Below are 12,009 nucleotides of genomic sequence, written 5' to 3'. Positions count from 1 at the left end.
ATCCCTAAACACTTTGGGCAATTTAGCATTGTCAATTCACCCAACCTGCACATCTTTGGATTGTGGGAGGTAACCGGAGCATCTGGAGGAAATCCATACAAACACAGGGAGAATGTGCAAACTCCACACAGACATTCACCCAAGGCTGGAATCGATCTTGGGTCTCTGTGAGGCAGCAGTGCTGACCACTGAGCCACTGTGCGGCCCCAAGGTTATAGAGAAACCAGGAAAATTGTGCAGATTCAGATCTAGTGTAGGTAAGAACTGTAGGGGAGAACCATAGGGGAAGTTGAGCCTGGTAGGGTAATCGATGGTGTTATATTAAGTTTCACTGTCAGTATGACAATATATCTTTAAGGGAAATGCTTAAGATATCAACACAATATTTTAGCATAGGGCTGAAGGATATAAAATTGCTTATCTCATCTTATTTCATTTCATTTAAAGTATGACATGCTATTGAAAGTGAGCTTTTTAATGCTGTTGTAATCTAATGTTTGTGTATGAACATGAGCTGTAATAAACATCTGCTGGATCCTTGAACACCATAACATCCATGTCCAGTTTCTTATGTTACAAGAGATAACATAAGCATTGCTGCATCATTTAAAATATGCTGCTTGAGGCAATTGCATCAGATGACAGGGATGTGGCAGAGGCCATTGACCAGATAGCTTTGATGTTAATGACAGAAATTCCACAAAATGTTCTTCCTTATATTTGAATTTCATATTTTAATCCAGCATATTTGATAACTCTACCCGCTAATATAGAATAGTAACTTAGCAACTTATTGTTACTTGTAATTTTTACCAAAAACAAATTCAGTGAAAAGTTTTAAAATCACCATACACTGCCACCCATATTAATAGCAAGACATAGATAAGAAAACATTTAAAAAATAATTAAGACAAAGTCCATCCTAGTTCAATTCATGACCCCTGGGCTCTGGAAAAGACAGTGTCGCTGCAGAAAGGTGACAAAGCAGCTACTGAAGAAAACAGCTGCCTCACCGGCTGCTCAAATCCTGCACAGCAAGACTCCGCAGAATTCCAAAGCCACCCCGAAGGATCCGCCACATCAGTGATCCCAAACTGGAAGACATTGCAGAAGCCATCCAAAGTGTGTGGGTCTGCCAGATGCCAAGCTAGAATCACCCCATCACTGAAGACGTTGAAAAAGACCACCCCTGGATACGGCTGCAATGGCTGTGAGGAACCATCATCGCCATTGCATCAGCCACCCAAAACATCCCTCCGCCACTGAAGCCACCAGACAAAGATAAAATAAATATTGGTGTTAAAAATAATAAATGAGAAAAATACAGTAAAGAAGAATGTGGTAGGCCTGGACATCACAAACAGATGGGCTCAGAAGCCCAACCACTTCCTACCCTGCCATCGCCATCCAAAAAAAAATCAGAAGGTCACAAATTGAGACCTCACTCTTGAGACCTGAGTGTGTAACCTATATTGACACTCCAGACTGCCCTATTAGGTCGATGTAAAATATGTCATATCATTATTTTGCATAGAGGAGTTCCACCTGATGACATGGCCAACATTTATCCCTTAAACAACATTAATGAACCCTACTAGCTTTAATTTGCTCAACATTGATGAGCCTTCGGAATAATGGAATGTCTTCCCATGCTTGTGCAGTCCATATGGAAGATCCTGATATTTGTGAATGATTCCTGCCTTTTTCATAGCTTTTCTAGTTGGGTCCTGCTGAATGTGACCTTGATAAAGGCCTCATGTTTCCTTAATAGCTTTACTGAATGCATCTTGCTTGTTGTGGCTTTGTAAGACAATTCCCGTTCTTTTAATGGTTTTTCCCAGATGATTCCTAACTTTGTCAGATGTTGCCATGTGGCTCTCAACAATTTTTAATTGTTCAGCTCTTTCAGTTTGCTTGAGCTGCTTTCTTCAAGCTTTATCTGAAGAATCTTTAGTTTGTAAAGCTGCAGCGAAATCCAGTCTTGTCGCCATGTTCGAAGATAAATCCTCACCACAGCTCACCTTGATGTAAAATTCAACTGGTTGATTTGCTACCACCATCCTTTTTCCTCTGGAGAGATCTCCAGACCTGACTCATCTTGTGTGGTCAAGGAAAACCACAGGGTTGCCTAACAAGAACAGGCTCTTGTACTGAACAAGATGCAGTTTATTACAACATAGCAGCTAGGTACAAGTTACATCGATATGGATAGACATTGATCACTGAGACTATAAGGGACTCCTCAATGTTAGATCTGACTCCTTCGAGTTCCAAAGCTGTTCTCCTGCCTGAGTCCATGTGATATTATCATACTGAGGACCAGTAGCACCATACATGCTTACACATGAATTTCCACTCTGATTTCACAATGGTCAAGATTTGGAATAGGTCTGTCCCCTTCACTTCCACAGAAGAGTTAGGGGATTACATAGGGTAATCTCTAAGACTGCAGGAACAATTCCAGTGCACCCATCATGGTTAGACCCCATGGGGACACTGTCTGCTGAAGCTATAGGTGTGGGTTCCTTACTTGACCTTAAAATGTTCCACATATTAGTGGGAAGTAAGGAATATTGATTACCGTGTCAACGTTCTAATGCCGTTTGAGATTTTTTTTAAAAATCTCTTCTACTTAATCAGAATCTCACTCTGTGCTTTGAATTGCTTTCACTTCCTCAAGACAGCAACCCACATTTTGGTGACACCACAGGGGCCTGCAGTTTTGACTCTTTAATCTTTAGATTTATTGATGTATGTCAGTGAACCTTGTATCCCATTACAAACAAGGTAATATGCATCGTTGTCAGGACCATCTTTCTCATTAATGATTTTTTAATATATTAAAGGTTAACATACCAAAATGTGAATGTGTAGGATTTTGCTTCAACGTTTCCATTTATTCCAAATTCAATAATCCACATAAGAAAAAATGACCAATCATGAATCACTTTTGAAATTTTAAAGCAGTCAAGTCATCAATTAACTGGCACGATGGAAAACAATGACTTTGTCCATTTTATAATGCTCAATGCTGGGTTAAAGTGGCACACCAAAAATGTAGGATAGCCCATTTCAGCTAGAAGCCTTTCAGCTTCCTATTGACAGCATCATGCTTCCTGGCCTGATGGGGAAAGAGCAGACATATACAAACATATCACCAATAGCATGTGACAGGTAAGTTTAAATTTAACGCTAAGCACAGGTAAGAGCGACTGTTCTTCCTGAAAATTATGTTAATGCCAGTTGAAATAAGGTAGGAGATGAGAGACAGAATGCTGTTTCCTAATTTCTTGTCTGGTTCATATCATTCTCCTTTACTTTGGGCCTTAAATGGATCTTTCCTTCTCCTTTCATTGCCTTCTTGGCTTGCCTACATCCTTTAGTTCTTTCAAAGATTTTTCATGGCTTGACCAAAATGACACTTGCATATTATTTCACAATCTCTCTAGCTTGCTTTTAAAAATAAAATCTGTTCCGAGGATATCTAAAAATGGTCATGAAGCTGTTTTGCTCTCGCGTTCTACCTTTGGTGAGTGCAGACTTAGAGAACTTAGGAACATCTTAGCAAAAAACATATGCTCGGAACTTTCAACTGTCCACTGGAATATTGCTGTAGATTACTGATTTTGTCGTATACTTAAGTTCTATAAAGTTTCAAACACTTGTCCTGCTTTATTTACATTGAGAGTAGGTCAGATATATTCACCATCTGTTCTTTATTTTCCTTCATTTTGCTTATGAGCTCTTAAAATAAACTTGAAACACATTTCAATCTCATCTGAGTACAAATACTGTCTACGCACCAGAAGATGAGATGAAATTGAATGGACTGTTTTAGAAAAGGATGGTTGGTGCCCAGGCTTCATAGGGACAGGTGTAAGCCATTTAGCGTGTTCTTGTATTCCATAACATCCACTTCAGTCCTTTTTTATTTTGCCCATATTATACATGTACCCCTTTATATCATAGGTATTTAGAAATCAATGAATCAATTTCAAAATTCCTCTAAGGTTGAGAATTACAAATAATCACAGTCCTCTAAGTTAAAAAATATTATCCTTATCTTAGACCCAAGTGTCTTCCTTGTTATTTGAAATACTGTCACCTTATTTCAGACTCCCCAGCCAGAGGAAACATCTTACATGCATCTACCCTGTCTATCCATTTAGGTATTTGAAGGTTGCAATGAGATCACTTCATATTCTTCAAACCTTGAGAGAATACAGACTTAGTCTCTCATCATACATCAGCCCCGCCATCCCTGAAACAAGGCTGGTGGACCTTTATTGTCCACCCTCTGAGGTTAATATTGTTTCTAAGGTAAGGGGATCAAAATAGTGCACAGTACTCTGGGTGCAGTCTAACAATTGGGGCAAGGCTTTGCTACTCTGTACTCTAATCCTCTTTCCTTCTTACCTGCTGCCCCCACGTGAGATTGTTCAGTGATTGATTGACAAGGGCATCCAGGTACCTTTGTTCATTGACTCTCCCTAACCTCTCAACATTTAAGAAATACACCACGCGTCTGCTCTTCCTACTATATTGAGTGACCTCATTATTTGTCACGTTATATTTAAGCTACTGTGTTTTTGCCTATTCACAAAGTCTGTCCAAATCTGTCTAGATTAGTCTTACATCTTCCTCACAGCAGACTATCCCACACAGCTTTCTGTCATCTGCATTTAGTCCTCACATCCAAACAATTGATATAGATTGTGAACACCTAGGGCTCAAGTACTGGTCCTTGCGGTACCACAGTGCTACATCCATCAACTCCCCTTTATCATTCTGTTCATAACATCTGAAAATCCATTGATATAGAAAACAGGAGCAGGAGTAGGCCATTTGGCCCTTTGATCATGGCAGATCAACCAATTCAGTCCCTGTTTCCAGTTTCTCCCCATATCTTTTCACCCCTTTAGCCCTAAGTATTGTATGTAATTCCTTCTTGAAAACATTCAGTGATTTGGCCTCAGGTGATTTCTGTGGCAGAGAATTCCAAAAGGCTCACCAGTTTCTGGATGGAGAAATTCTTTATCATCTCAGTCTGAAATGAGCTACTCTGTATCATAGAATCTCTACAGTGTGGAAACAGACCCTTCGACCCATCAAGTCCACACTGACCCTCTGAAGAGTAACCCACACAGACCCATTTACCCCTGATTATTGCACCTAACCAACACATCCCTAAACACTATCAACAATTTAATTCACCTAACCTGCACATCTTTGGACTGTGGGAGGAAACCACAGGGCAAATGTGCAAACTCCACACAGACAGTAGCCCAATGCTGGAATTGAACCTTAGGTTACGACCAAGGGTTCAGAATATCCTTAGGTTACGACTATGGGTTCAGAATGCTGAAATGTAGAGTGGATGATACTTCTCCAAAAAACTTCCACTAGGTTCACCGAACAAAATTTTCCATTCACAGATCTATGCTGATTTTGCCCAATCAAATCATCATTATCCTTTTGTCCCATCTTTAAAATAAACTGTGGCATTTTCCCTGTTACTTACTTAGGACCAATACGTGCGTAGTCCCCTATTTTCTCTCTTCGTCACTTCATAAATACTGGGGTTTCATTCACTACCTTCCAATCTGCAACAGCCATTCCAGAATCTGTAGAAGTTTGGAAAATGATAACCAAAGCATCCACTGTCTCCATAGCTATTTCTTTCAATACCCTGGAATGTAGACTATCAATTCCTAGGGTTTAGCAATCTGTATTCTCATTCATTTCTCCAATGGACTTTTTTTTAAAAACTGAAACCAATTCCCTCCTCATTTTCTTTTATCACTTGGGACTAATTCGAGGAGAGTTTTTGCATCTTCCTCAGTAAAGTTTGTCACATAATGTAATTATTTAACTTTGCCTTCGATTCTGTATTCCCTCTTCCAAATTCTCCTGACTCTACCTGTGATGTTTGTAATGTAGAGGAGCCAATGTTTGACTGGAGTGGACAAAGTTAAAAATCACACAAAACCAGGTTATAGACCAACAGATTTATTTGGAAGCATTAGCTTTTGGAGCGCTGCTCATTCATCAGGTGGTTATGGACAATAACCTGGCATTGTGTGATTTTTTTTAACTTTGTAATATTTGTCTTAGCCTACTATTTTTTTTACATATGTCACGAAGCTTTAACACTCAGTGTTTATATTATTTTGCAAGTTTACCTTCATATTCTAGTCACACTATCTTTTTCAGTTTATTGATTTTGCATTTTAAAATCCTCCCAGTCTTCAGATTTACTGCTAGTCTGTCAACTTTATCGGCTTTTCTTTTGATTCTATACAATTCTTACCTTCCATTGTTGGCCATGGCTGGCTGATGTGTTTTGTGTTTTTATTTTGTGCCTTTGAGGAATCTGGAAAGCATATAATGATTCTAATTGTAATAAAAACATACTGTAAGAATCTTTATGTTCCTGACAAGAATAGGAACAATTGGTGTGCTTAAGAGAACTAACTTTTGAAGGACTTCATGAAACTTCTGTAATATTTGTAGTTGTTTCTGTTACATCTCTTGGGTGTTTGCCTCTTTTACTGAAGTTACAGTGTGAAAACAGGTGACACTGCCAGAGATTTTGCCTTCACTTAAGGGGACCAGCAATGCAAAAGGTAAAATAGCATTAGATCTGAACTAATATGGAAAGAGTACTAAAATAGATTATAGTGAGGAGATATTTAGAATCCAGTAATAATAGGGTCCCAATTTTGAGATTTTAATGGGAATAAAAGAGTCAATGAAATCTGATATGAAATTGGACAGAGTCTGAAGAGATGAAATGCTGTTTGTAAGGGAAAAAATTTTAAAGAACTATTTAAAGTAAGGAATGTCTGGTTGGGGAGTAGTGGGAAATGGATGTTCTTTAAGGAAATATTTACATTTCAGAAGCAAAATATCCCAGAATCCAGTTGACTAAACAAAAAAGTAAGAAAATAGTTGAAAAAGCAATCATGAGAAAGAGAGAAAGAAATGTAAATTCTGTGATAAACAGGGTAGGAAGAATTATAAGATTTAGCATCTAGACACTGATGTGGGAGAAGTGATACAAAAATAACTAAATGTTCTCTATCAGGAAAAAGAGAAAGCTAAAATAAGTTCCAAACTGTTTACTAATAATAGTCAAAGATGTGAAAAATGGCAAAATTACCAAACTATTATTTTATTTTAGTTACTTTTATTACTGAAAAGGAGATGCATAACTTGTGAGGAGTTTAAGGAGCAAGGAAGCTGCTAACTATAAATATCACAGAGAAAACCATAGAAATCTTAGGAATAAAACGTAGAACATTACAGTGCAGTACAGGCCCTTTGGCCCTCGATGTTGTGCCGACCTGTGGAACCAATCAGAAGCCCATCTGTCTTACACTATTCCATCTATATGTTTATCCAATGACCATTTAAATGCCCTTAAAGTTGACGAGTCTATTACTGTTGCAAGCAGGGCATTCCACACCTCTACTACTCTTTGAATAAAGAAACTATTTCTGACATCTGACATATATCTATCACCCCTCAAAGCTATGTCCCCCTCGTGCTAGCCATCACCATTCAAGGAAAAAGGCTCTCAGTGTCCACACTATCTAATTCTCTGATTATATTATATGTCTCAACTAAGTTACCTCTCTACCTTCTTCTCTCTAATGAAAACAGCCTCAAGTGCCTCAGCCTTTCCTCAAAGGACCTTCCCTCCATTCCAGGCAACATCCTGGAAATCTCCTCTGAACCCTTTCCAAAGCTTCCACATCCTTCCTATAATGCAGTGATCAGAACTGTACGAAATACTCCAAATGCAGCCACACCAGTGTTTTGTACAGTTGCAACATGACCTCGTGGCTCTGAAATTCAATCCTTCTACCAATAAAAGCTAACACACCATATGCCTTCTTAACAACCCTATCAACCTGGGTGGCAACTTTCAGGGATCTATGTACATGAACACCCACATCTCTCTGCTCATATACACTGCCTAGAATCTTATTGTTAGCCCAGTACTCTGCATTCCTGTTGCTCCTACCAAAGTGAATCACCTCACACTTTTCCACATTAAACTCCATTTACCACCTCTCAGCCTAGGTCTGCAGCTTATCTATCTCCCTCTGTAACCTATAACACCCTTCAGCACTATCCATAACTCCACCAACCTAAGTGTCATCTGCAAATTTATTAGAGTCTAGATTAAAGTGGTGCTGGAAAAGCACAGCAGGTCAGGCAGCATCCGAAGAGCAGGAAAATCGACGTTTTGGGCAAAAGCCCTTCATCAGGAATGAGCAACCCATGCTTCTACGCACTCATCCAGGTCATTTTAAAAAAATGGCAAACAACAGTGGATCCAAAACAGATCCTTGCGGTACACCATTAGTAACTGAACTCCAGGATGAACATTTCCCATCAACCACCACTGTCTGTCTTCTTTCAGCTAGCCAATTTCTGATCCAAACTGCTAAATCACCCTCAATCCCATGTCTCTGTATTTTCTGCAATGGCCTACTGTGGGGAACCTTATCAAATGCCTTACTGTTTCCTACATAAACCACATTAACTGTTTTACCCTCATCACCTTCTCAATGAACTCAAGTAGGGTTGTGAGGCATGACCTAACCTTCACAACACTGTGCTGACTATCCCTAATCAACTTATTCCTTTCCAGATGATTATAAATCCTATCTCTTATAACTTTTTCCAACACTATGGGCGGCACGGTGGCACAGTGGTTAGCACTGCTGCCTCACAGCGCCAGAGACCCGGGTTCAATTCCCGCCTCAGGCGACTCTCTGTGTGGAGTTTGCACATTCTCCCTGTGTCTGCGTGGGTTTCCTCCGGGTGCTCCGGTTTCCTCCCACACTCCAAAGATGTGCAGGTTAGGTGAATTGGCTATGCTAAATTGCCCGTAGTGTTAGGTAAGGGGTAGATGTAGGGGTATGGGTGGGTTGCGCTTCGGCGGGGCGGTGTGGTCTTGTTGGGCCGAAGGGCCTGTTTCCACACTGTAAGTAATCTAATCTAATCTAATCTAATCTTTACTCGCAATTGAAGTAAGGCTCACTCATCTATAATTACCAGGGTTGTATCTACTCCACTTCTTGAACAAGAGAATAACATTTGCTATCCTCCAGTCTTCTGGCACTATTCCTGTAGACAACGATTAATTTAAAGATCAAAGCCAAAAGCTTTGCAATCTCCTCCCTGTGGTTCCCAGCGAATCCTAGGATAAATCCTATCCAGCCCTGGGGACTTATCGATTTTCACACTTTCCAGAATTGCTAACATCTCTTCCTTGTGAACCTTGATAGTCTAGCAGTAATGTTGGAGGTTAGTGTCTAATACATCAGCCAGATCAGGTCAGGGTAACAGATTCCCTTCCCTAATAGACATTGGCCAACCAGTTAGATATTTTTACAAGCAGCTGACCTCCGCTTTCATTTCCGGATTTTAAAAACTTGATTCAAATTCTGAGACTGCCATGGTGATTCTTGATTTCATGTTATTAGGTTTATTATTCCAGGATTCTAGAATTGAAATTTGCTGGTGGACCTCCAGGCCCTGTTGGTGTGTGAGTTCTGGTCTGACAGTCTAGGACCAGAGGGCAAAATCTCAGATTAAGATCACTGTTTAAAGCTAAAATATGGAGAAATGTTTTCTTCTCTAAGGGTAGAGCATCTGTGGAATTCTTAACTGCAGAAAGTATTAAGGCTGGCTCAATAAGTGTATTAATGAGATTGACAGATTTTCAGTCAGTAAGGAAAATCAAGGGGATATGGGGAAAAGCCAGGAAAGTAGTGTTAAGCATTATCGGATCATCTGTGATCTCATTATACGGCAGAGTGGATTGAGTGGATTCCGTTTAGGCAGAAAATAATGGACTTCCTCTGAGAACCCTCTCCCATTAGGGTATGTAAGTGGGCTCCTTAGGCTATGTACAGCAGATGGATCCATCAGCAGAGGCAACCTGGGAAATCCTGCCATTGAAAAAACTACTGGCGGATATGTTCAGAAAGAAATGCCTTCTTTTGCTGACTACGAAATTCATAGGAAACATGGAACTGCAATTTTCTCTTCAAAGGACTACTGAAATCACAGCCTATTGTTCACCTGGAGTGTCCAAACACCTTGTCATAATATGATTGAACACAGGGTTCTTGCATCATTCATTTTCTCTCTGGATTTCCACATAATATGACCTTCACACCAATGGGGATGTTAGTTTGAACACTTCATTTCATTTAACTATCAGTGAGGCATGTTTCCAAACTATAAGTTTAGATTTAACAAAGTTGGGTCTTGGGAATACTTAGGTTTGTGTTGTTTATCATAACATTTCAAATATTAAAAAATGTAAAACCTTGCACTAATTAAATCCAGATTCTGGTCTCATTTAGTGTAAATAATGTCATGGAAATTTCAAATTGTTTGTTTGAGTTGATTGAAAATTTGTAGTATATGCATATTCTAGTTACAAGTTTGGTCATTTGTACCTTTGTTTACTTATTTATCTGATAACTGAACCCATGCAAATGTTAGATAAATAGATATTATTTTAAACATTCATGCATATTTAATGCTTGGATAAAGATGCAGACTTGGTCAAATTTTCGATGGAGAAATAAACATTGTAGAAATTGCAGCTGAACTGATTGAGCAAGCATTGAAAAAATTGCCGTGATGAATTGCTTTGAGCCCTTTATTGATTTTCTTCCAGATTATGGGTAGTTTTTTTTTAATAATCATGTTATATCATTGTAAATTACAATCAACAAAAGGGCATTTTACGTTGAGAGTATGTCATTAGCAATCCTCAGTTGATTGCTTCTAATGCAACTCTATCAATCTAAACGAAGTGAACCTGACCAGACTGTACGCAGGGTGGTACAATTACAATAGTTAAAAGACATTTGGATGGGCATTTTTTTTTAGATTTGATTCCCTACAGTATGGAAACAGGCCCTCGGCCCAACAAGTCCATACTGACCCTCCGAAGAGTGGCCCACCCAGACCCATATTCACCCATGACTATGGGCAATTTAGCATGATCAATTCATCTAACCTGCACATCTTTGGGTTGTGGGAGGAAACCAGAGCACCCAGAGGAAACCCACGCAGACACAGGGAGAAAGTGCAAACTCCACACAGACAGTTACCCAAGGCAGGGATCGAACCTGGGTCCCTGGAGCTGTGAGGCAGCAGTGCTTACCACTGAGCCACCATGCCACCCTGATGGTGATTCTCGATTCTCAGTGCATACGTAGAAGGCCAGTGTGCTGTATGTCATTTATGTGTGACAGTATCACAATAAAAGATTAAAGATTGCAATGTTGTTTTCATAATAAAAAAAATCTAGAGTTGTTGCAGGTAGTATTATAGCCAATATATATTATAAAATGTTTTGGATGAAGCAAATTAAATGTTTCTGTTACACAGGCCCCATCTATTGGCAGTCAACAGAATAATACACATCTGTTGAAAATACAGTAACAAATTGCAGAAATAAAATAACTTGAGACTTCTGAAAATGATACTTTGTTATTTAATTAACAGTTTGGAGAATTCTTGCTATATTTCTCTAGTCCTCAATACCAGAATTCAGCTGTACCTCCATGTTAATTCCCATAGCCACATTTGTCAACTTGTTTTCTTCTGTTTCGTTCTGACTCTCGCTGTGAAGTGACTTGAGATCTTACACTGATATTAAAAACTCTAAACAATTGTTAATTGCTATGAATAGTATTGATTTATATGGCCTCTGAAGAAAGGAGTGAGCTTAATGTGTTGAATGACTCGTTCATCTCCTATGATTTCTTATATTCGTGTATCATTCTCACTGAATAAGGGATAGCTGAAGGAAAGTTAGGTTAAAATAATTGAATTAGTTTATTGTGCAGTGAGTAAATGTCTGGTAATTTGTAGTGCTGGAGGTTTTAAGTTTAGACTTTAAGTTCACTGGTTCTAACCACAGTGGTGAAGGCGACACTGCAACTGAGTTCAATACTCTTGGAACAAGGG

At 39.1% G+C, this 12,009-nt stretch overlaps 1 protein-coding gene across 11 annotated transcripts in view; it reads left to right on the top strand.

Moving 5' to 3' along the window:
* LOC140480462 (histone deacetylase 9-like) overlaps nt 1–12,009 on the top strand; it is a 778,931-nt gene that overhangs the window by 462,083 nt on the left and 304,839 nt on the right. The window lies entirely within an intron of this gene.

Source organism: Chiloscyllium punctatum, chromosome 8, assembly GCF_047496795.1.
Source record: "Chiloscyllium punctatum isolate Juve2018m chromosome 8, sChiPun1.3, whole genome shotgun sequence".
Taxonomy (NCBI): Eukaryota; Metazoa; Chordata; class Chondrichthyes; order Orectolobiformes; family Hemiscylliidae; genus Chiloscyllium; species Chiloscyllium punctatum.
The sequence above is the reverse complement of the archived record's forward strand: the minus strand, read 5'-3'. Positions and strand labels throughout refer to the sequence as shown.